The following is a 25,115-nucleotide window of genomic DNA, read 5'->3' as shown; positions in this document are numbered from 1 at the left end:
CCCTTAAGTTGCAAGGCAAATTACAATATTCACAATATCTGCAAAACCATACTCTAGATTGGAATCTTGAAACTCAGTGGCTTGATGTTTTGGAGAGCAAGGGCCTGGGAACCAGGAGACCTGGGTTTCAGGTTCAGGGTCACCATTAAGTGGGTAACATTGAATAATTCTATTGTCTTTACTGTCTCCTTCTTTAAAAGAAAGGGTAAGGAGGAATCTATTGTATATAGCCATTTCTTGCTTTAACATCTTATGATTCTAATTTCCATAATGTTACAGGGATATCTAGCATTAAAAATAATGTTCAATAATCTTAAACTTTAGAGTAGCAACCCAGTCTTAGAGGTTTAAAAATATAGGCAGCATAAACTCTCATTAACAAGTCATATACTTTATTAAGGAATTAATAATAGACCCATGATTAGACAGATATGTATTTTCGATTTGCTAGTTAGCTCAATGATTCTGCTATAAGTTGACTCTCAGAAAGTAAAAGAATGATAGATGTGAACCTAACCATTAGGTAGCTGATCTTAGTACACACCTGCATTATATTTTATTGATTGCATTTCATTTTCATTGTAGTGTGATTAAAATTCCAATGAGATAAATACCTTCCTTTATGTGAGACCCCAGAGAACAGCAGCTTTGAAAAATATATCACAAAAATAAACTGACAATTACCCAACAATTATGCATAAAAATGTCTATGAGTGACTAGACTAATATAGGCCTTCATGTAAAACCAGTGATTTACATCAAGCTTCACGGGAAGAACATATTTCCACTGAATATTCCCAACCTAAAAGCCGAGCTGAGAAAATGCACCCAAAATATTATTTACTTAAAGTCTTTTCTGTTCTACAACAGTTTCATCCTTCAACCTGAAACTAAAAGCCAAAAACTATGTCTTCCAAGCATTTTGTCAAAACCAAAGGATTATTTTTATTTATTTTTAAATTTGAGCCAAAATGTGATCATTTTTAATCAGACTATTTTTAATTCTTATATTCTTCTCTTTTCCAAGAGCAGAAGTCTGAGTTTAAGAAAGGTGCCCTACCTGGTTTGGCTCAATAGATAGAGCCTCAGCCTGCTAACTGAAGGTGTTTGGTTTGATTCCGGCCAAGGGCATATGCCGAGGGGTGAGGGGATTTGTGGGCTTGATCCCCAGTAGGGGGTTTGCAAAAGGCAACCAATCAATGATTCTCTCTCTTCATTGATGTCTTTGTCTCTCTCTCTCCGTATTTTCAGTCAGCCAATGTCTGCTGAGAGTGAGCCTTTCTAAATAGATAAGTGGAAAACATCAATAGGAGTTGGACTCAGTTTATTATTCAAGTTATTCCAGAGAAGTGATCTTCAGTTCCTTGGCTCAATTCCCATCTCCTGATCATTCAATTCAGCAAACTATTGGGGCCTACTATGTATCAGAACATCCTAATCTCCTCATGTTATTTCTCATTAAACTGTATTTTTCAATTAATCAAATATAAAATATCTAGCAACTCAAGCTTGTAATCATATTTTAGAGTTCGAATATCAGTCTGAAGCTAAAAAATCATGAGAAAGCTTTTTCTGCCTGAGATCCCCAGATCTCCTTCCACTGCTCTCTGAGTCCCTTTCCCTGAATTACACACTTCCATGCCTGGTTTTCTTCAGAGAGAGCAAACTGTAACAAAGACTAAGAATGCTGGCTCCATGGCCGGACAAATTTGCTTTTTTTAAACTTTATATCTATTACAGATGTACCCCCCCCCCCCCCCCCCCCCCCGACACACACACTTTTGCCCACCTCTACTCAGCCCTCCCCTCTGGCCATCACCAAGCAGTTGTCTGTGTCTATGGGTTAAACATATATGTTCTTTGGCTCCTCATTTTCCCACTTACTAGATATATAACTTGGCAAGTTTTTAAAACCTCTTTAAGCCTAAGTTTCTGATCTAAGTTGAAAATAATAATATCTTACTCAAGGTTGCTGCAGGGATAAAATAAGATAATGTGAATAAAGCTCTTAGTACTGCATCTGCAAATGATAAGTACTCAGGAAAGTGTAGCTTCAATTTAATCTTGTCATTAGCAGAGCACAGAGATGACAGATGAACTAAGATTTATTAAGTTCCAAATTCTCCTTGGGCAAAAAAGAGGTTCTAGAAATTACCCTCTCCCCATTCTTTCTACCTCACGAGTTTCTTTTTTATGAATTTGAGAAATAATTCTCTAGCTTGTGTACCATTTTTCCCTTCATCTCTTTTTTTCTAATTCCTCATGATTCATTTTAGAAATATCACTGTACATCATACAACCATTAGCAGAGAAAAGGTGTAAAAGAAAAAGAGTAAAGATTCAAATCTTTACCTTAAAGTTATTTATTAGTAAATATTTCTAAGTGGTGAAATTACTGATGATTTTTGTCCTCTTGACTTATGTTTTTCATATTTTCCACATTTCTACCTTGACATGTATTACTTTTATAAGGGAAAGTATTGTGTGATTTTATAGTGGATCGTTATAGAGATCTTTACAAGTGTTTAAGGATGATTAGGGTACTGGTTAAGGTTTTGCATGTTCTAAGAATACAGTATCATTTTTCCCATTTAAAATAATGAAACATTTTCTCTTGCTATACAAAAATTTGCTTTCCCACATGTTTCAGAAGTGGGTTAAATCTAGATAATTAAAAATGCCTGTAATTATTGTATATTATCAATACTTGAACATTTTCTGTGTTAGGCTTTGTGCTAAATATTTTATATATATTATTTCTTTAAAATAAACTGCCTCAGCAGAGACACCTAGAAGAAAGATGAGAGAATAGATATGGAGGAGAGGTAGACGATTTTATTTAAAGGGTTTTTTTTTAGGAAATATGTTCGTAATTCTGGTGCCTGTCTTCATTACAAGGACAGGACATTCATTCCCTCACTTTCTACTTATTCCACCATCCTCTGAATTCTAGTTTGTTTCAAAAAATCACCATTTCATTAAAACTCTACCAGGTGTATTCATTAACAGCCTTTTGTGGTGAACCCAATGGGTTCATATCTTATATGATTTTTTTACTTTATTTAACAACTTTGACCGTTTAATCTTTTAAAAACTCTCTATTTTCAAATAAATATTTCATACTTATTCAATAGCTTTATTCTTTATTTGATCTACTGATCCTATATTTAACTATACAATGCACATCAAAATTTAGATGAGTTACAGTCACACAGTCTATGATTTAATTAAAACTGACTTCATCCCCCTCATCCCAAATCTGCTTTTCCTCCAGGGTTTCCCATTTCAATAAATAAAGTAATGATTACCTTCATTTCTTGAGCCAGAATTAAGACATGATCCATGGCTTTTCCCTCTTCCTTATCTCTAGTATCCAATCAATCATCAAATCATTGTCTCTTGACTATTTTATGCAGAAATTTACTAGTTGGCCTCCCAGGGGGGGTCAAATAAATATTAAAGTAAACTGTTTATTTTTCTGGATTGATCAAATTTATATGCTAACATGGACATAAGAAGATCCCTAACAAAGCCATTGGACCATGATTAACTTGGGACTGGTACAGTAAGATGGCAGGAAGAAGGCAGTGAGAGTAGCCCTAAAAAACAGACATTAGGTTTAGTTGAGTCATGGAGTGCAGCTAAATTTAATTACCGGAAGTCATACAGGAAATGCCAAAGACTGAAGTAAGGACAAGAACTATATGTATAACTTCTTAATTAAAGTTTATCAGTCCATTGCTTCCTTATTTTATGAGATGTAAGTCTTCTTATATCAAGAGAAAGGCTGAAAAATTAGAATCGTATCTATTAAAATAGTAGTATGCAAACTGACCATACTTCCACTACACCCACAAGCCATGCCCACTGGCCAATCAGGAGCAAGTATGCAAATTAACACAACCAATATGGCTATGCCCACAGTTCGAGCAGGAGGCTTGGGTTTCCCCAGCAATGGAGGAAGCCAAGCTTCTGGCCTGCCCTGGTCTCCACTCAAGGCTACAAAGTTTCAATTATAGAAGATAAATAAATCCCAACAAAAATGCCAGCAGCCATGGAGCTGGAGAGAACAGGAGGCTTGGGTTTCCCCAGCGATGGAGGAAGCCAAGCTTTCCGCCCACACTGGCCTGCCCTGGCCTCCACTCAAGGCTACAAAGTTTTAATTATAAAAGATAAATAAGTCCCAGATACCTTGGGTCACCAGGGGGCATGGCAAAACTGCAAACCACCACAGGCCCTTCGCCCAAGCCACCCCATACCCCCAACAGAATGCACACTCTGATTTGGGACACCCTTCAGGGCAAACCAGCCAGACCCCACCCATGCACTAGACCTCTATCCTATCTAATAAAAGAGTAATATACAAATTGACTATCACTCCAATACACAAGATGGCTGCCCCCATGTGGACACAAGATGGCCACCACAAGATGGCCAGTAGGGGAGAACAGTTGGGAGTGACCAGGCCTGCAAGGGAAGGCAGTTGGGGTCAATCAAGCCTGCAGGGGAGGACAGCTAGGGGTGACCAGGCAGCAGAGGAGGGAAGTGAGGGTGACCAGGCCTGCAGAGAAAGGCAGTTAGGGGGAACCCAGACCTGCAGGGGAGAGCAGTTGAGGAGGTTAGGGGGGACCTTGCCTGCAGGGGAGAGAAGTTAGGGGCAATCAGGCTGGCAGGGGAGCAGTTAGGCATCAATCAGGCTGGCAGGGCAGTGGTTAGGGGGTGATCAGGTTGGCAGGCAGAAGCAGTTTAGGGCAATCAGGAAGGCAGGCAGGTGAGCAGTTGGGAGCCAGACCTGGATTGTGAGAGGGATGTACAACTGCCCAGGGATCCTAAACAGGCAGTTGGACATCCCTTGAGGGGTCCCAGATAGAGAGGGTGCAAGCTGGGCTGAGGGACACCCCCCCCATGCATGAATTTCATGCACCGGGCCTCTAGTATGAAATAAAGTAGATTTTTGGTAAAATGAGGAAGAATAGATTTGGGTATGGAGTATTTTTTAGAGAATTAATGAAGCGTACTTGACATGTCATAAAATGTACATGTTTAAAGTGCATAGTATATTTAATTTTGACAAACGTGTACATCTATGAAACCATCACCATGATCAAAATTGTGAATATATCCATCATTCCCTGTTATGATGCCTTCCCTGGTTTGCTTTCTTTTAGTATAGATTAGTTTGCATTTACTTAATCTTTTTTCCCCCATAAATTTAGTATATATTTAAGTAGCATATTATGTATATATATTCAACAACTCATATTGTGTGTATCAATAGTTCCTTATATTTTGTTCCTGAATAATATTTCATTATATCTACATTATACAATATATTTATTCATTTACTTATTTGAATTATTCCCAGGTTTTTATGTTACAAGTAAAGCTGCTATGAATATCCCTGTATAAAACTTTGTATAAAGATACACTTTCTTTTCTCTGTGTGAGTCATAAATACTTATGAATGAGCAGAGTGTTTGGGTATAGTATAAATGTATACTTAGCTTTTTAAGAAATTGCTGAACTGTTTTCCAAAGTGATTGTTCCAGTTTTCTATATCCTTACTAGCACTTGGCATAGCTGGTCTTTTTACTTTTACAAATTTTAATGATTATGATAATTTTAATTTAGCTATCTCTAGTGGCTAATGATATTTAGCATATATTCATATATTTATTTGCCATTTTATATCTTCTTTCACAAATTATCTGTTCAAATAATTTTCCAGTTTTTTAAATTATTTTGTTTATTTTCTTATTTATAAGCTTTGAGAGTTCTTTATACACTTAGGACAGTTTCATTATTAGATATTATTTTTTTCAGTGGTGACTTATTTTTTTTTTCATTCTCTTAACAGTCTCTTTTGATGAAAAGGATGTTTGATTTTGATAAAATACTATTTTTTAAAATATATTTTTATTGATTTTTTACAGAGAGGAAGGGAGTAGAGATAGAGAGCTAGAAACATCGATGAGAGAGGAACACCGACCAGCTGCCTCTTGCACACTCCCTACCGGGGATGTGCCCGCAACCAACGTACATGCCCCTGACCAGAATCGAACCTGGGACCTTTCAGTCCACAGACCGACACTTGACCACTGAGCCAAACCTGTTTCGGCTATTTTTTTTTATTTTTGATAGGTTATGCTCTTAACTATATAGCAATTCTTTGCTCAACCTAATTTTACAAAGCTTTTATCCTATTTTCTTCATTAAGTTTCTTAATGATAGTTCTATGATCCATTTAGAGTTCGTTTTAATATGTGGATTAAATTTTGGGTTTTTTGTTTTGTTTTGTTTTGTTTTCTCTGCACGTGTCTATCTTTGAGTGTGTATGGAAATAAAACTGTTCCAGCATCATTTGCTAAAAAAACTTCTTTAAAAAAAGTAAGAGTGACTACTAAAACCAACCAAGGTAACTGACACGGAAACCAGGGAGCAGCAGTGGAGGGATTTGTAGGGTCCTGCAGAATATCCTTGTTTTCATTCAGGCCATTTTTAATATCAGAGTGTACACTTTCTAATTCTAGTACAATGGCATCTTAAAAGTTGTTGTACATCATCTTTCTTGAAATACATGATCTCAAGAAGTGGGATAAAATATTTCAAGTGTGTATCCAAGTAGGAGATTATTAGATTAAACCAAAAATGGTCAGTAGAAGAAAAAACTGAGTTAGTTAATTGGGGAAAATGTAAAATTTATGTCTAACTTATGTCTTTTATATCTCATCTAACTTAACTTCATTCTAGGTTTTCTTAGGGAAAAAAACTTAGCCTTTATCCCCTATCTAGCTGTTAGCATTTGTAGTATTTGCTTAGGCTTCTCCCTAGTATAATTTTGCTTACTTTGAAACAGAATTCTGTAAAATTTGTTCTTGCCACTTTTCATTGTTTTAGAGAAAGTGTTGATATAATATGTTGGTCTTTATCTAGAAGAATGAAAAACACATGGAAATAATTAGATATAGATAAATAATATGCTATATAGCAAAGGATGTCATTTTAGGTGAAATAAATGCAGGGAGCTTGGAATATTCTAAAATACTGCAATAACTTTCCTCAGACACAGATTAAAATAAGATTTTGTCTTTTCAATCAACATCAACTTCTTGCAAATAATTTTCAGTCTGGGTTAAAAAAAAACTATTTTCTCTTAATTTTTTATTTTGTAAAAATCTTAGTGAAAATAGATAAAATTGTTTATTGTCCTTTTTAAATATTATAGTTCTACATAAATATAAATCTGAGATCATCATATGCCTTGAATAATTGATGAATAAAAGCAGTGCACAGGGTGAAATTTGGAAATTATATTGATTTTTCTCAATTTTTAGAAATTTAATCTGATACAAGCAAAATAAACATGGAGATTTGCAAAGTCTGTTTAGCTCTTCATTTTTAAGTATTATATACCTTTATTTCTTTGTTCTAACTATAGTCCCTAACTGATGTCCTGGTTCCATTGTCCTCAGGGATAACTCTAAATTCTATCTTTCTAAAGATGAAGAATTATGAAACATTAAATGGAATGCTGTATAGTTAAGAGTAATTAATAATGATTATTATAGCCATTAATTAATAAATCCATTCTAATTGTAATTACTTATGATAGTGCATTAGAAAATGACTTTATGTTAATGGATCAATGAGAGAAAAAGGAGGGACTTTAAGTTTGTAGAAGAGTGGGTAGGAAAGTTATTAGATGATAGGAGATAGGGCTCATTAAAGATATCATTGAAATGGCTCATCCACAGACATTTTTCACATATCTTCTGAGAATACAGGATTTTTTTTTTCTGATAAGATTCTCCATGTCCAAATGGTTCAATGACAAAAAACCTTACAAATATTTCCTCCAGATTCCATGTTAAAATATTGCAAAGAACAGCTCATTGAACCTATCTACTAAGCTAATTTCCTATGGGAGAAATTAGCATAGAGTTGTAATATGGTGATTTTGTGCTTTATTTTTTTATTTTTTTAAATATATTTTATTGATTTTTTACAGAGAAGAAGGGAAAGAGATTGAGAGAAACATCGGTCAGCTGCCTCCTACACACCCCCCACTGGGGATGTGCCCACAACCAAGGTACATGCCCTTGACTGGAATCAAACCTAGGACCTTTCAATCCGCAGACTGACGCTCCATCCACTGAGCCAAACTGGTTTTGATGATTTTGTACTTTATTGTGGATTTTAATAAATTTGTATTAAAGTAGATTGAAACTGATCAGTTCACATAGTGATATCTACCTAAGACAAATATATTCAGGTAGTTTCTGTTCCTTTGCTCACCGTACCACTCCCCCCAATTCATCTCCCTATTCCATTTTTATCAAACACAGTAGTAAGAAGAGGAAGAGAAATCTTCAGAGATGTTGTGACAACGCACACAACTGTCAAACTGAAATGCTTATTGGATGGATCCTATTATCTCTAGGAGAAAGAACTTTTAATACACCAGTACCTCCACTTCAAACAATTGTCTATTGTTAGTCTGACATGGGTTGAGTCATCTTCCCTCAGTCACACGGTTGTGGCACTGCTGGAACCAGAATCTAAAACTTGGTGATGCTCACCCCTCATTCAGGACCAAATCAATTTCTAACAAGAAAAAAATAGGAAGTAGTTTTGAGTTAAAGCAGGTATCATAAATATCAGAAAGAAGATAAAGAGGGCAATCTTAATCCCCAAATTCTTTATGGGCAACTATACATGATTCCAGTTACGTAGGTAATTTTAAAACCTACCAACTGAATTATTTTGTCAATGGCTAACATCTTTTCTGATTGGTTGCTGTATCCATTCTAATTGGCCCTTTTATTTTTAATAGCTCTACTGAGGTAAAATTGATATATTACAGATTGTTCATATTTAACTGTAGCATTTTTTTAAGTTTTTCCATGTGTATACATTTGTAAAATCACCACCACAGTCAAGATAATGAACCAATCCATTACTTCCAAATTTTTTCTCATACCTCTTTGTAATTATGTTAAAATTCTTCCAATGTTTTCATTTTTGTGTACTGCTGAATGGTATGCCATTGTTTGAATATAGTACCATTTATCTATTCACCTGTTGATGAACTATTGTCTAAATTGTTAGGGTTTTTAGAGCTGTGCAGGGTTGTGCTTTAGATAGATATGCAATTATAATTGCATTTGCCTACTTTTATAAGCCTAGTTAGCAGTTCATCATAATGTAACTCTTAAAAGGAGTTATTTTCTGTTTCAAAAATGACAAAACATCATTATTTCAGGATTGTAAAAACTATTACACTTTTTTTGTTTTATTTGGGCAGGATCTATATATTAAATCAATTGGTCATGTCAGTCATAAGGTATTTGAGTGACCAGAGTAATCAAATTAGGGGGGAAATGGCTTTCGTTTTTATTTTATAATTTTAAGAGTAATTTTTAAAACTAAGAATTATTAATTTTTTTTAGTTTGAAAAATCTATTGATGTTATTCTTTTAATTGGTTGAAGAGTATCAGAGCAAGATAAGGTAGATTTCTGATTTCATTGATTAGCACTATAGGAAAAAGCTCATATTTCACAAGTATACCATTATTAATGCCCAATCCGCTAGTCCCTTTTCATGCAGAACTCCCACTGGGAGTACCATATGAGAAAAAAATGTAGGATGAGACCCGATTATGAGACTAATTATGACTTTCAGTTTTCCTGGATAAGCTAATTCTTTCTGCACCCTGGGATCAGTAAGCACAAAAGTAGTTTCACAAGGATTTCAGTGCCTTTAACATTACATGTATTTATAAATGTAAATCCAGAAACATTCACCAGCACTTCTATTCTCCAGTATTTCCTTTTGTGTTTTGTTTTAAAAATGATTTTAAAAAAAATTAAAGGCAACGCTGCAGGTATATAGTTTCATTAAAAAAGAAGGCAGACACCAATTCCGTATTTTTTGGCCCTGACTCATTTGTTTTAAATAGACTATTTAGTTTTATTGGCACCGCGGGTTAAATAAGACTAAAGGGGGACATGGGAAAGCAGGATGAAAGGGAACTTGAAAGAGAAGAAAACAACAGACAAATGAGAGTTGGAAGGAAAAGAGAGGAAGAGAAGGACTGCTGTGAGATGAAAGAAGACTGGCAGGAGAGGCTCTGCTTAATTTTCATTTTTATTTGTGGAGAGCTTTGTGAGTGACATAAAATGATTATATATTCTTGAATGATTTGAAATCTGTGTTTGATTTTTTTTTTTTTTTTTGGTGTGACAAATCTTACAAATACTGATTCCAGAGTTTTCTATGATGCCACTATCAACAAATCCCTCCAGCAGCCCTTTTTATTCAGTCACCCATTGTACATCTATCTGAGGGGGAGTTTCTTTGTATACTGAGTAATTTCCATGTTGTGAGGTTTCTTGTCTTCAGTTACCTCCAGTTTTTTGCTTTAGTCGGAACACTCACATAGCATTCAAAAGGGAAAACTCAAAGCAATATAGACTGTTGTGCCTTTTACAAAGAATTAGAGCTGTGTGCCCCTACCAATGTAGCAATATATTATATAAGGTCAATACTCCTTTTCACATGCCTCCAATACAGATGCATTTTATGAGGTAGAACAGCAAACACTGAATCACTCTAGTAGAGATACACAAAACAAGTAATTATTGCTGGTTGCATAAAAATAATTATGCACTTGTGTGATGAAAACCAGTTCTTAACTGGGAGGAGAAATTCTACCAAGAAAGCATGTGGAAAAGCTAAATGTTGTGCTCTGGAAAATAAGCCATTCCATAAAACTTCCTAATGCAGCTACATTATCCAGAAGAGGTACCATACTTTTTTTTTTAATAGCACATTGCACACTGGAGGTAATGCAGTATACTTGTGTACAAGGCACATATAATTACTGCTATTTTCTGTTGACTTTTCTGCCAAAGTGACCATTTTCTCTATTATCAATTCATCTAATATTTTAGCGAGAATGCCCTTAATTGTCACTTAATGCTTGCCAGGTAGTTCTTGATTATGATTCAATAGGCACCTAGAATCACTAGTGGTTCTTATTTTGAGTCAGCTATTACCATCATAGATGTTACTGCATATTCTCTGTGTCTAAGATATATAAAATAGCATTTAAAATGGGGGGGGGGGAAGCTAATGGGGGTTTATTTGTAATGCAGCATATTTTTCTTTAGATTATATAGGACACCTATGATGTGTTCATTCTATAGAAGGTACGTAGCTCAAATATCTGCAGTGAGTTCCCTCTGCTCTGACGTGTACCTAGCTCCCAGTGAAGCCAAGAGGATTTTGTTGCCTTACTGTTAAGCATGGCTGTTCTGGGCCCTTTAACTAAATCCACCAGTATGAATGAACTTAGAGCAGAAATAGCAAATACAGCTACATTTAGGCTTATATCAGCATTTCTGTTTAACACATTTTAAGACTACAGTTAAGTAATGTGGAGGTTGTGACATGAAGTGACAAAACCCTAGCCGGTAAGCTGGATGAGACTCTTGAGCCAGGCTTCCTGGACCAACACAGTAGGCTAAGGAATGAGGCTCGGCCTTGCCTCTGAATTTTCAGGAGTGTAAAGACACTTTAAAAAGTCTTAATATTAAACATATCTTATCTATACACCATAATGGTATCTGTGGCCAGCACACAAGCCTGTGAAGTTTGAGGAAGTTTCCATCCTAATCCTTTCAATTGCTTCTTGCTACTTCCTCCCCCTGCCCATATTTTCATACTGGACTCCATGCCACCAAAAAATAAAAAGAACAAACAAACAAGACTTCCTTTGAGGCAGTTCTATGTAATTTTTCTGAGCAAAGCTCTGAAAGTGATTAAGAAATTTGGGGCAAGAAAAGGAAAGGTCAAGACAGAACCTTAACAATTCATTTTGTAACATGATCACCGATGCAAACAAATGACAAATACATCTACATTTAGCATATCTATAAAGTCTAGTCTACTCTAATAAAATATAGAAACCTTGGTGCACATATCCATGGCTCTATATTCATTTTAGCTTGCTAATTATTGCTAATATGTTTAGGATACTTATCAATTGTATATCTATCTTTATCTCCTCATTTCCTAATCAGTTCTAGAGCTTGATAGTAAATACACATATTGATGTGATATATTGCATTGCCATTAATGATAAATTATTGTATGCCATATTCTAAATGTTTTAGACTATTTTTGCTCAATAATTTAATGATGTAGTAAAACCAAATAGAATTCTCAAATTATATATATGGGGTTTTTAGTAGACATTAAATATTACTAAATGTTTTCCTATATTGCAAGTTATATTAAAAAGTAAAGTTTTCTTTTAAAATCTGGGAAAATAAATATTTGTTATTAATCTGATATATGTATCTTATCTTAAAGCATATTAGTGTTTATTCTGGTTATTAATATTAATTATGGCTCTTTTAAAAAAGGTAGATCTACTCATTTGGGGGATTGAGTTTTAAATATGTTAAGATTAGTGTGATTAAGTACCCTGAATTTTTAAATATTTATTTTAACCACTGCTAACAAATTCAAGTTGAATACTTTTAAAAGTTCTTCGAAAATCATTGTTGGTTTTATTTTGTAAAATCTGCTTCAAAAATTAGTTTACCACTGTGAATGAATTACTTTTAATAGAGAGATGAAGAAAAAGGAGGAGGAGGAAATTCAGGAGAAGAAAAATGTAACGTGAATCAATATGAATAATTAAATTAAATGTGAATTTATAAAATTCATATACATAGATTTATACAATATATTCACAGTGACATTTCAAATACGTTTTAAAAATCTCCAAATAAAGTTCCATGTACATGAAGACATTTCCATCTTTAAAAAATTAAAAAAAACACTTAAGTATATAATAGAATTATATAACTTTACTGCCAACTACTATATATGTACTTTTGTTGACAGAAAAACAGGAACAATTGTATATATAAAATTTTTAAAGAAAATATATCTATTTTTACTACTTTCTGAGATGTTTGTGCTTAAGCCAATAGATAATCTTGACCTCTAACATAACATAAATACTTTTTATTATTTTAAATTTGTATCAAGGTCGTTTTGGTGTTAACCCATTAAGTTTACAACTCTCTATGTTGTTCTTCTACTAGATAATTAAATTATTAAACTTAACAGTCAAATGTCGATAATACCAAAAGATAATTTTTGCAAGTTGCAAAATATGATATAGAGGAAAGGAATTGGTTCTAAGTTTTCTGAAATACATTTAAAAAAAAAAAATTCGGGTAATACAAAGACAAAATGGAACCTTAAACTTACTTGTAGAATTAACGTCTTTGAATGTTAAAAAGGACAACAGGGTCTTTAACATGGCACAACACCTAAAAAAAAAAAAAAAGAAAAAAAAGAAAAAGATTTGGACAGTTCAGTCAGTACTTAATGGAGTGATTTGTGATTTGTATGTAAGTCAATTTAACTTAAGAAAAGCAGTAGTCTTTGGATATTAATTTTGAGTTGTTTATGATTGCTTTCTCCCACAAGTCTATTAATGTTAGTGGGTTTGTCCCAAACCTGTGTATTTCATGTTGGTTTAAAGCCTTTTATTTCTGCTTTCATGAGAAGTATATTATCTTGCTTTCTCACAAATTCAGTCATAGCTATTTTAACAAATGATATTTTCCCTGTAAAAAGGTTCCAAGATAAAGATTTTATATCATAGAGAAAAATGAAGAAAAATTGGGAGAATACTTTATTTCCTTTAATAGCCTGCTACTGATGATCAAAAACAAGAGAACAAATGTAATTGGTAAAACAAACCCCAAAGGAAGTTTCAAATATCTCAAGTAGGGGGATATTCTTAGTTGAAAATAGCTCAATTTTATATCTAGAATCTAAAATATATATCCCTGCCCCTCCACCCCAATCTTGCTTCCAATTTTAATACTTCAGCCTTATCAAAGTAAACAAGCTATTGTTAAAATAGAAAATCCAGGTTTGAGAGCTGCTGCCATTTCCCTCTTCCTAGTATAATCTGGTGCCAATAGCTTTTGGAAAAGGGGAGAAAGAAAGGTCGCTACTATGCTGTGTGGAAAGTAAAGGGGCAGAGGGGCATCACTTCAATCTCCTGGCTCTGGTCCTTTCTCCCTCTCAAATATCCAGAGAAAAGAGATGCTCCTCATTCACAAAACAAAACAAGAAAATCTCTATAATTATTTTTGGCTCAGATCCATTGAAATTCATTCTCCTGGAAGCGTCTCTGTTTTAGATTAAAACAATGCTTAGAATATTCATTCTCTGCTCCCTCTTTCATTCTTTCTCAGTCACTAACCCTGTGTGCCACCCACTCCCAATCACCATTCCCCATCCTTCCCCCACTCCTGCCCCATTTGTCTCTTGCTTTCTTATTTCTCAGTGTTGGTTTCTTTTGCTCTCTGTCCCAGCCTTTGGTTACATTTTCCCCCTTCAATCACACTGAAGTTAGACCTCAGAGGTTGTTAACATCAATGCCTACAAGTGCCTACTCAAGGTCTCCATGTTCATTGTTGATTGTTCCAGTTCCATACCCTCTCCCAACAAGGAAATTTCCTCAATTCTGTGTCACTGATCATGTCTTATGATTGTTGATTTGTGATCTGATGTTTTAAACTGAAAAAATAAATCATAGTCTTATCTTGTTCAGTAAAATTGGGTATAAATTTTACTTTTTCTTTCCTCTAGCCCTCTCTTCAATAATCAGTCCTCAAAAGATGGATAAAATCTTTATTGTCCATAGTAGGATATAGTTGTTGAATTCAAGCAATAAAGTATGAAAATTTTTATTTTAAAAATAAAAAAATCCATATTTAGTTATTGAGAAAATGTAGTGCATGAAACCAAAATCCAACGATTAAATTTATTTTTCTATCACTAACTTAACTTTGATTTCTCCCCTAAAGGGCAAACACTTTTAACATTTTTTTAAGTAAAAAATTTTCAGCAAATGCTTCAAATAGTTTGTGTGTATATATTAACAAAAGTTGTCTGTGCTTTGAAAGATGGGATTCTTTTTTTCTTGAAACAGTGGATTCATTTGATCTCAATACAAGGCAATACTTTTATTTATAATTACTTACATTTTGTGGAATTCCAATTTCTTATACCTTTTAATTCTTGGTAACTATAGACAAAGTTGCTGATAAACCCTTCATGGAAAGAGGTAGATCTGATACCGACTTTCATTAGCATTAATGTCCTTCTATTTCTCACTTTCTAATTGGAATAACTAATTTGTGCTCATTTCAGATTCTTGGTTGTTAGGAAAGGCATCCAACCTTAGTACCTCTTACCGGTGGGATATGCCTCCTGTTTAGGGGTGCATTCCTGCTCCTTTGAACAATGAATGTTTCGTGTGGATACTGCCATCACAGATAAATAAGTCCTAGCCTTCCTGCAGTATCTTAACAAACAAACAAAATCCTGGTAGTTAAGGTCTCTGGGATTTCCGATCTGCCCAGCAGCATCATAGCCATCTTGTAAACATATATTTAAAAGAGTTTGGGAATCTATTTCTAAGACCTCACAAAAACCTTGGTTACTGAATTCTATTTGGCTTACCAAATAGAAGGAAAGGAAAAAAAGGAAACCCACACACACTACCATTAATTACACTGTAAACAGTTAATAAATATTCTTTTTTTCCCATCCTTTGCCCTTTTCAAAGTAAGGGTGGGTAATTTACATCCATTATGCCTCTTTCCTGTCATTGTTTTATTTCTGTTCTTTCTGGATTTCTTTTACTTGTGTGGAAAAAAGAAAAGAAAAAGAGGTGGACATATATGAGAAGATAGAAATGTTTACCTAGTTCATCTTTTTTCATATAGAAAAACAGACTAGGCACCTCCTACTTTTGCTTATGACCTTTATTAAACCACTAATGCTGGAAGTTGCATTTTAATTACAAAATACTGTGAAGGGGATATAGTAGGAATACACAACGCTTAATTCTGAGCCAAATGAGATGAAGTTTAATAGCAATGTATGGTTGCAGGAATGGTTGTGTGTGAGATCCATATGCATGTTCAACTCATACATTCAGGCAGTGCAATAAAGCAGGGAAAAAACAGCTGATACACAAAAGGGACCGTCTAGACAGTACCCCATCCGTCTGGCTAAATTTGGTGCTGGCATTCCCAATGGGATTGTAATATAATTGTTCTGGTGTCTGCGTTCATTCCCCCTGTCAAACACCATTCCAGATATACATCCTTCTCCCCCCAACGCTTTTACTTCCATAAATATAAAGCCCAAACTGTGCCATGCTAGAGAGGGTTTGTTAGATGGCCCAACCTCAAGAAAACATTGTAATTTAGCAAAATCATGTTGTTTAATTCCTTAAGAAAAAAAAAAAAAGTCCTCCTGTTACTTCCTCACTCCAAATAGAATTAATTTCAAGATTTAATAATTAGACTATGGAAAAATTTAAATGCAAATATAAATAACCTTGAAATATTGAGCACTTTACATGAAAGTAAGTAGGCCTTTTTACCCCTTTTTATATTTATTAACCTCTGTTAGAAAATTTAACAGAAATCAGAGATGTGAAAGTGTAATGATGGACATGGATCATAAATTCTAATGAAGAAAAGACTAATGGAAAAACGTTAAGCCAAAGCACTGAAAAATGCAAATTGTGTATTTTTTCTTTCTTTCTTGGGTTTAAAAATGATATTTTTTTCTCTTTAAACATCTTTTAAAAGTGAAATTTCTGTTAGTTTTATGTAGAAATGATTTCATATAACTGGCTTTTTAAAAGAGAAACCAGAAATATTTATCCACTGATTTGTAGTAACTGTCAATTAATATTTTTTAAATATTCTGGCTTAAGACATCAAGAAAATGAAAAGCACTACTTACAGGATAAAATACACTAAAAAGCTCATCATTAAAATAAATAATGCACAGATTAGTGACAAAAAATGCTTATAATCTAAAAAAACACTTCTACAACACTGAAATTAAAGCTGCCAGATTCCTTTTTAAAAAAGAAAAAAAAAAAGAAAGAAAGAAAGAAAGAAAAAGAAAAATTCAGATTTTAGGATTGCCATGGTATAACCAGATATACTTATTATATTATCTGTTCCAAGGTATCACCTCTAGGCATTGTTTAGATATTAAAACTGATCAGGAAACCTATTTTTTAAATGTTTATTTTTAACCCCAAGGAAAATTATTTTGGGAAAGTGATAGGGTTATCTGTTTTGTTTTATTAATTGTGGGTCTATATTTGTACTTTCTTTTTTAGAAGTAAATAATCCTTTACCTAATTCTGTAAATAGAAATTTGTCTCCCATCCATCAGCAGTTTTGAGAGACTACGTTAGGATCCCAACTGGGTGAAGACAGTCTCCCCACCCCCATCATGGACCACTCTGACTAGAGCAAATTCAAAGAAAATACTTCAGGCCCTACATCCTGGCTTTATCCAACTTCAGGAAGCTGAGCGACAAACACACCAACCAACACAGGGCACATGAGCAATGGCTGTTCCAGGAAGAAGCAAGACACACAAAGACAGAGCACGATTACACAGAAAATCACCACCATAGCCATCAGGACATATTCAGACACCTTTCCCAGATGTTTTAACATTCTCCCATGGAAATGAAAGATAAAAACTACAGATGTCTAAAATGCTCATGTGGCAAAATAAGATTAAGAGATTGGAGCCTTCCTTTTTAAATTTTAAAGATAATAATTTCACTTTTTTTTCTCCTTTGTACTCACTTGTTCTTCAGACTTTGCACATGGAGATGAGAAACACAGTCATTAGAAAAAGACAATCTCATAATATTTGAGCAGTATCTGCTTGCAGCTGGGTGGTTTGCTTGCGATTGTTTTTTTATTCACTTTATTTATTTATTTATTATTTACAATACGTACTGGTGGAAGGTGAAAGAAAGGCATGCTGTGGGCCTATTTGAGATGAAACGGTATAGCAAAAATCTGAGTTTTATACTTGGTTTTCAAACTATTGAATAATATCCTATGAGACCTCTTAGGTCTTAACTGGATTAAAATGAATATATTTGTGCTCTGGCTCTTTTCAGCTAATTCATGTGCATGTGAATTGATGGTGTGCAAGGGGCGGGGAGGGGGGAGAGGGTTCGTGTGTGTGCCATTGGGAGAGGTTGCGGGCATCAGGCTGAGGGTGGCCATGTGAAGGAGCTTGCAGGACTGTGTGGGCTGCCTCCAAAGACTGAGCGAAATGAAAATCAGCAGGCCTTGGGGTCTGGTGCGTTTTGTTGGGAGCCAGAAGAGAAGCTTAGTTGGGAGATGAGGAGGGAGGAGAAGGGTGGTGGTAAATGGAGGGTGGAGAAGGGGGTGTGGCGTGTGTGTGTGTGTGTGTGTGTGTGTGTGTGTGTGTGTGTGTGTTGGCTCTGAGGTTTCAGTTATGGCTGAGCCTCTGGTTTTTGTTTTGTCGGTTCCTCATGTAAATAGGCTAGAATTTCAGGTTCAGGTTGGAGTGCATGCAGAGGGCTCGTAGTTGGAGTTTCTTTTTCTGGCCCTTCACTATGGTTGCTGCTCAGAACATTGCTGCTGCTACAGAGGGGGCGTGGGGAGGGAGAGCAAGGGATGAGGGTCTGTCTGCAGCTGCCCCTCTCACACTTGAATAAAAGAACTTTTTTTCAGGGGTAGGGAAGCTGTGAATACCTTTCCCAATAAAAGATGAGGCATATTGAAAACTATATTAAATTACCCTGATTAACAATTTAGCCACGAACAGGGCAGCTTTGGGAGATCTCTATAGGCAGGACTGGGGGCTATTCATGCCAGCAGCTAAGAGGTCGAAAGGTTTCTGAAGTTCACAGGCTCAGAGCCTTTGTTATGCTAACAGACAATCTCAAATCAGCTGCCTAGTGGAGTGTGAAATATAAATGATTCCTTGAGAACTTCCAATAAGTTGTCACTCTTGCTCTCCAAATACCAGGACAGGCTGCTAATTTCTAGCAGGCCCTTTTGCAACATCGCTAGCCCTAAATGAATGCCTTTGTAGTTCAAATAATCTTTTCAAGGGAGCTGTCCTATCATCCTAGCCCAAATGCATCTTGGTTTTGACTATTAAGAAAATCAGGCCTCAGCAGTGCTTGACTTTTCCAAGCGGCCTGTGTTTGGGAAGGGCGGTGGCAGCTCTCATGCACAAGTTAGCACCCACTGCAGGAGGGCCAGGGCATTCATAACAGGTCTGGCCCCAGGAGCTACCCTAACTCTCACCCCTACTCCCTACCCCGGAACAATGCTCCGGGAGAGATTTACGTGGCTTCCCTCCGGCTGGACTACCTTCTTCTTTCAATCCCATCAACGTTTCTCTGATTTATGGATCCTCTGTCCAAGAGGAGAGCCAGCTGACCTGCTAGCATCTGACTGGTCACTTCGAAGCATCAACTTTGAAGATGAATGTATTCATTCTTCAAGAGCCAGCAAGGCCAAGGGGAAGAGGGCAAGGTGTATGTCCAGGCCAGGCCCCTAGTATCAGATGCCTGTGGATATTCTTTTATCGCTTTCCCATAAGAAGGATGCGAACATGGCTTATGACCTCGGGTGTGACCTTTGAGCATGTCCAGATGAATGTCCATGATAAAGGGTCCTGAAATCATGTCCCATTTCAGCATGTCTAAAACAACAACAACAACAAGAAAGGTCTGGCTCCCTGAGTCTGAATTGCAAAGCTTTTTAAATAAGGAAAACCACTCCCCATTCCAAACCCAGGCGAGTTGGGGAATCAAGAATGAGAATCAAGCTGGGAGGTTATGCTCAAATTAAGCATCCTAATAAGAAAGAACAAAGCTAATTTACACAAATCAAGAAAATAGGAAAAGAGAGAGAAAGAGAAAGAGAGAGAAAGAGAGAGAGAGAGAGAGAGAGAGAGAGAGAGAGAGGACAAAGACCAAAGGAAATTAAAAATCCATCTGGATCAGTCTTCACACAGGAAGGGATAACTTTAGTCCTAAAAATTTTGCTATTTCTGACTCTATGTCCTCGGTGACTTTGCTTAAATACAAAAAGGTCCATGATATCACAGAAGTCTCCGCTTTGTCCAAACAGAACAGGTTTGATTTTTGGCAAGGAGTAGGAAAAAATCAAATCGACGGACTATGTTTCTTAATATATTTTTAGGGTAAGTTTATAAACCTATAAAAGCTGTATCTTTTAATACTTCTTTAGGTAACTTTATAAAGCTTGAAGATACAACGATGCAGAAAAACAAGAGCCTTGATTTCCCTTCATCTTCTTCTTCCTCTAATGATAATAACTAGAAAGTATTACCAACTATAATGATTTTAAAATATTCCATCAAAAGTGTTTAGGGAGTTCCTTTATTTATTTATTTATTTATTTATTTATCTAATACCTTTTCTGTTTAGATATACTGAGACTGACAATATATTCAAAGATTAATTAAATGTACATAAAAATGTTGGTGTAACTGGTGCCAGTTTATGTGTTTAAATCTTGTTTTTTAAAGCCATGGTGCTAAGCGCAATTGTAAGGGACTCTGGGATTCAACTCAGAGAATTTATTGTAGCTGTCAGAATAGGAGAGTGTTTAGAAATCAAGTAATTATTTGTCCTTCAAATATTTGTTTGTTTCACTCAGCAAAACAATCTGTCAATAATATTGGCTAGAAAAATTAGTTCAGATTACAGACATTAAAGGAGTAAAAAGTTTGTGGTTTGTTCTGCCAAATGCCAGCATTAGACAATAATTTGTTATTGATCCACTCATACCCTTTTCAAGGGGACTTGGGATTCTGGCTATCCTTTTTTTTTTTTTTTTTTTTTTTTTTCCAGAGATAGCAAAAGGATTGGCCTCAAATGCACTCCTTATCTCACACACACACACACACACACACACACACAGAAAAAGGCAGCACTGACAGCTAAAAGTTCAACAAATGGGACACAACTTGCTTAAAGAAAACTTTTCATCCCCTTTCCCTTTAAAAATTTTTAATTAATATTAAACCACTACTAACTACATGTTATTGACACACACTGGACACTCACAGGGGAAACACCTTCCCCTGTGCTTCCAAATACTTCTTTTACCACTTCCAAGTGTCCTCCTCCTTCCCAGTCTTTAACACATCAAAACAGGGAAGAAAGGGCTTTTGTGCGATAACTACAGAGAAAACAGTGGAGAATGTGTCAGTGCCGTGAATGCCAGCACCAGTTTGGGGGGTGGTTTGTTTTTCCCCCTGCCGGGGTATTGCTTTTCCCTTTGCTTCTGCAGTCTTTAAACTCTGGCCACTTTGAGAAAAGCAATGGTTGGAATGAAAAGTTAGGACAAGCTGCTTTAAGCCCGGGTGCTGCCGGAGCATGAGCATGATGAAAGCAGGGTGGGGACCTCGCAGAGCCAGCTCTCCACACGGAAAATTAAAATAAAATTAAAAAAAAAAAATGGGAGCTGCTCCTTTGCACTCTTTCTTAAAATGCTTAGGATCTAAGAGAAAGGGAATTCCTGTTTACAGAAAAACAAAAAACAAAGCAAACAAAAAAAAGTTCCCAGGGTTGCCATCTCCCCATGGTGGGGGCCTGGGTGTGTGTGTGTTTATGTGTGTGCATGTGAGTGTGTGTTTGGGGAGAAAAGAAAGCATGGGGGAGGAGGGAGGGCAGATAACTTTCCTGACATATTAATTCTTTAGATAGCAGTAAATGAATGGTCCAAACAGGCATTTGTTTCCCCTAATAGGTTTTGTACAGGTCTCTCACAGGCGGCGGCATATGCTTCATTTATATGTACATTTATTTAGAACGATAGAGAATAATCGGTGTAGTTTGTCTAGAGTCGCACTTATTATTTAAAGTCCAAAGAGGCTACAACTTCTCTCTGCTCCAAACACGAGCACAAAGGTCTCTTGTCTGTGCCTCCTGCATTAGACTGGAGGCCAATTAAAAATGAAGATGATGTCCTCACCAGTGAGCCTGAGGGGGAGAGAGAAGGAGACTGGAAGGCAAAGTGACGCCAAGATGGCTGCCTCTTCCTTCTTCCCCCTCCTCGCTGCTGCCTGTTTCCACGCAGAAATTAATGTGATATTTAGTTTAGAAATCACATTGTAGGTCATTTGCAAATGAGGCAGCCACTAAGGCACCAAATCTGCCTCGAATGCCCCCCTGATGCCACTGAGGTATGGAGAGAGATTAAAATGCAAACATTTAAATGGACTTAGGCTTGTGCATAGTGACTGGACTCACACACAGGAACACTCCAGTGTGTTCTGAGCCACACACACAGCTGCACATGGACCGAAAGGTCGAAATCCCTCTTAGTTCCCAGGACAGAGGGCAAAGGCAGGCGCCAGGCCGCCACCTTCCTCCTCAAAAGTTCAAAAATGCCCTGTTCATGGTCTGGATTCGATTTTATTTTTTTTTAATGATATATCGTACTGATGACTCTCTCATTAGGCGGACTTTTGAAGTCTGGGAAAACAAGATTTCCATAAATTATCCCTCTAACTCATCCCATGCTGCTACAAAATGGAGAGCTAAATTTTTAAAAATATTTTTATATTAAGAGAGAGAGAGAGAGAGAGAGAGAGAGAGAGAGAGAGAGAGAGAGAATAGCAAGCTAACCAGCTTCCTGACTAACATGTTAGAGAATTAAAATCACTAGTAATTACTGTTATTAATTAAAATAAAAATGTATTCTCAATCATAAAATCCTATCCTTAAAGTTAAGCTAAAATAACATCAAGAATAAATAAAAGTATATCTGGGGCTTTAGAACAGATTTATAGCAGGTTCCTGTGTAGAGTGGAGTGCACTAGGCATAGAACAAAGCAAATGGTTTAGTTCCTATAGGAAATATATTAAAAAGAAAAAACCCACAACCCTTTATCTAAAAGCCATCAGGGACAAGCACTCAATACAAGTTAACAAGCAGGAACTGATAAGATAACATTTATATGAGGTCAGAAGTCAAATGCCAGTCAAAGGCTTTTAACCTCTTGGGTCATAAACAGGAATAGTTAAAAGTGAGAGGTGGTTATTTATCGGATTTTAAGGGTACCTGATCATTGCCACAGAATCACCAATGATGAAACTAATTAGGATTTATAGAAAAAGAACTTTGTAGCTGTTCAAAGAAAATTAACCTACAAACCCATAATTCTTCAATTGTAGGGAGAGAAACAAACAAACAAATCCTCTTTTTGGCAGGGGAGAAATAAATCTAGCAATTTAAACAGATTTAGTTATTAAAATCTCACCCAGAAACAATAATGTATAGCTAATGTACATATCGATTCATATTTGGTAAATAAAATACCTTATAAACTGCATTAATAATCTAACAATAAAAATAATCATCACATAATTTTTCCAATTTTTGTTCTTTTTCTTTTACTCCCCTTGAAATGTCCTAAACTAGACAGAATATAAATCCGACATCACAATAGTTCTTGCCCTCAGAATACCATCATTTATAAATTAAAATATACAAATACGTATTCTAATAGCAATTATTTTAAAACATTGGACTAGCAGGACTGCTTAATTAAATTTCTATCCCAATCTATCCAGAGAAACAGATGTCTCTCCCTTTATTTGCTGTTAGAATATTTTCCTTTGTTTTGGTTTTTGTCCTGTTTATCTTTTTTTTAAGTATCCATTCCAAAGACCCAAACAATTCCTGGTCCCGGAGTCCAAGCTGACTTACATTTTCAAAGCATACCACCCCCCTTTTTCTTCCTCTTTTGCAATAAAAGAAAGCAGATCTAGATATTTCTTTCTAGAGAGAGAGAGAGGGGTTGTTGTTAGGCCTGCTAAGGCCCACTGTTTCTTTAAACAGAGTCCACAATACACTAGGCGAGCATTGTGGATTTAAAATGCTTTTAAATATTTATCAGAAGTATTTTATCATCATATTCAAATGACACCTGGAGTGCACTCACCTTTATTGACAATCTCTGTTCTGAAAGTCCATTTGCTTCCTTAAAGCCCCCCAAGCAGAACAAGGACTACCCGTTTTCATTCAGTTAATGTTTAGCAAAAAACCAAGCAACCTTAATCAGCATGCTGATTGCATCGTCAACTAACAAATAATTTACTACTCTGAGCATTGCATTCCATTAAAAGCTCATTAAATTTTCTGTTCTCCAATGGGAGGTTTAGCTTTTGAACTGCATGCTTTTGCTTCAAATGATCATTTATTCAATTTTTGCAAAATGTTGTGAGTTTTTTTTGTTTTTTTCCTAAAGTGTAGGTGAGTATTTCAATACCTATAGTCTGTAGACATACGGAAACACAGCCCAGGGTTTAGGAATGTCCCATTTGATTTATAAACTCTGTTTAATAAAAATGCAGCATAACCTTTTATACTTTTTAGGAGATCCTAAAATCATTGAGGGTATCTGTGGTTACGACTGACCCAAACATAGCCTCAGAAATAGGAATACATAATATAAAATATCAAATTCCTTTTTCAGAGCTTAATTTTTTCTTTTCTACATAGTACAGCTATTGTTATTTTTTTATTATTTTTTATCCTTGTAAATAGCTATTTCCTACTAATTAAAAAGGAGCATGACACCACAAAACCTTTACCATATTTGGTGCCAAACTTAATGCCTCAGTGTTTGTGTGTGTGTGTGTGTGTGTGTGTGTGTGTGTAACAAGGGAGGGGGCGGGGAGTGGCTAGTTACCCAAAGAAACCCACATCATTTTCTGGGGCTTGCACATACATCGTTTACAAACTCACAATCCCCAGAATTATTTTCACACCCAGACTGGTCTAGGAAAGAGCATTATTTTTAATTTAGGGAAACGGAGGAAAATACTGGCCTCCTAATTAATATGCATCTTTGGATTGCTAATTATGCTCATTGCAAATTTGGGTCATTGTGCATGAGTGACTCTAATGTGGCGCTGAGATTGCCACGCGGCGCAGTGGATTCCTGATTCCCCGTGCTAATCCTGCACTCGGCGATTGTGTCAGGTGCAGTGCTGTATGCTCCAGCAGCTGGCTCATCCTCATCAATGCAAATAAGGCAACTCCTACAATCAGAGCCTCGTGAGTGTGAGGCCTGATTGCTGAGGGCAGGCGAAGGCACTACACAGGCTCACTTTCAAATCACGCTAAGTGACAAGACAACTGCAATACCCCTCCAGCT

At 35.9% G+C, this 25,115-nt stretch overlaps 1 long non-coding RNA gene across 1 annotated transcript in view; it reads right to left on the bottom strand.

Annotated features, from left to right (window-relative positions):
* LOC123651221 overlaps positions 1-24,112 on the bottom strand; it is a 31,847-nt gene extending 7,735 nt beyond the window's left edge. The window contains exons 1-2 of the long non-coding RNA XR_006739776.1: positions 23,898-24,112; positions 6,847-6,929 (exon numbers count right to left, since the gene is read on the bottom strand). This is a non-coding gene — a long non-coding RNA (uncharacterized LOC123651221). The remainder of the gene's footprint in view (positions 1-6,846; positions 6,930-23,897) is intronic.
* Between the last annotated feature and the right edge of the window lie 1,003 nt (positions 24,113-25,115).

Source organism: Pipistrellus kuhlii, unplaced genomic scaffold (assembly GCF_014108245.1).
Source record: "Pipistrellus kuhlii isolate mPipKuh1 unplaced genomic scaffold, mPipKuh1.p scaffold_m20_p_4, whole genome shotgun sequence".
Classification (NCBI taxonomy): Eukaryota; Metazoa; Chordata; class Mammalia; order Chiroptera; family Vespertilionidae; genus Pipistrellus; species Pipistrellus kuhlii.
The sequence above is the reverse complement of the archived record's forward strand: the minus strand, read 5'-3'. Positions and strand labels throughout refer to the sequence as shown.